We start from the raw sequence: 1783 nt of genomic DNA, 5'->3' as shown, positions 1-1783 counted from the left end.
ATCAGGCTGGACGACATGCTGTGGGGTGGATGCTGCTGAGTAGGGGCTGGGGGCAGGGCACACTGGGAGGGGTATATCCTCAGGGCAAATGCAAGGAAGGAGGATCAGGACTCTAGGTCAAGGGGTCAAGGCTGCAGTGGAAGGGAGGGGCATGGTCGCACCTGATGAGTTCAATACTGGATGTGAACTGTGCACTGGGAATGGGGTGGGGACCTGATCCAGGTCTTCAAAAAAAGTCTTTTCATCTTACCCTTTAATTAAATTAATTAGGAAATATTTTAAACATACAAAAAGGAGTTAAGTGACAAATGACCACCTATGTACACATCACTCAGCTTAAGAAATAACACAATACAGTTGGCTCTTGAACAAGGCGCGGACTGGGGCACCGACTTTGGTGCAGTAGAAAATCTGAGTATAATTTCTGCCTCCCAATCCTCGGGTGGAAACTTTGCTGTTGAGAATCTGCAGTTGGGAAACCACAGTTTGAGACGCGAAAACACTTTCGGATCCGCAGTTGGGAATCTGCGGTTGGCAATGAGAAATACTGTTTCCCATTGGCTGGTGGTTGAATCTGCGGATAGGGAACCTGCAGCTGGGAGAGCAGACTGTATTTTTTGAAGAAAAAAAAAAATCTACGTATTAGTGGACCTGCAGTTCAAACTCTTGCTGTTCACAAGGCAACTGTTCACCTGCCGCGGAGGCCGATCGCAGAGGTGAGCACGACTCTCTTAACTTTCGTGTTTATCACTTCCACTAAGTTCTTTTTCTATGACATATGTAGGTATTTATGCACAATATATGTTATTGTTTTGTATATTTTAAAATTTTAAAGGGTATGTACTTTATCAACTTTTTTCATTTTCAACATTTTCTCAACATTTCTTTTTGAGATTTAGCCAGTTTATCTGTTTAATATTCTGTTGAATAAAATAGTCCACAATTCTTTAATTATTCTCCTGCTGATGTATATGCGTGAGTTTTTCTAGGGTAAAAGAATTCGCGCATCTAAATTTCCCTAGGTAATTGCTGGGGTTGGGGTGGCCTAACTTGTAGGAGTTATTTATTTATTTATTCTAGACACTAACCCTTTGTAAGTTATGTGCATACCAATCAGTGGTTTGTCTTTTATTTTCTAATGTCTGTCAATAAACAGACATTTTAAACGTAATTGAATTTATCTATCTTTCCTTTTGAATTGTTTCTTTTTTCTTTCTTTTTAAAAACTTGTTGATTATATCCTCTTCCTCAGGGTCATAAAGGTATTCTTTTGAATTATCTTACGAAGTTTTAAAGTTTTGACTTGCAAATGTTATATTTGGTCCTTAATCCATTTGGAATTTATTGCTGTGTATAATGTTAAGTACCAATTAACATTTTTACATGGATGACCAATTGTTCCAAGACAATTGCTAAAGAATCTATTCTTTCCCCACTAAATCTGCAAAAGCAGCCTGATTCTATACATGAGTAGGTATAACCCCAGGATCCAAATTCTGTGCTATTTGTATACTAGTCTATCCAATGCCAATGTTATAATATATTAATAACTAGCTTTACAATAAATCTTGATATAAGGGGTATTTTTGACATAAGATTAGATTAAGCTGGGTTGAATAACATTTAAACAAACATAAGTAAAGAAGGCACCAAATGTTTACAGTGACATTGTTTATAATAAAAAAAAAACTGGAAGAATCTAAGTCTTCATAACACTAAGATGAATAAACAAGTATGGAATAGTTAAACAGTAAAATACTGCACTGCAGTGAAAACGAATCAG

The sequence above is a fragment of the Rousettus aegyptiacus genome, unplaced genomic scaffold (assembly GCF_014176215.1).
Source record: "Rousettus aegyptiacus isolate mRouAeg1 unplaced genomic scaffold, mRouAeg1.p scaffold_m13_p_13, whole genome shotgun sequence".
Classification (NCBI taxonomy): domain Eukaryota; kingdom Metazoa; phylum Chordata; class Mammalia; order Chiroptera; family Pteropodidae; genus Rousettus; species Rousettus aegyptiacus.
This window is presented reverse-complemented; position numbering follows the sequence as displayed.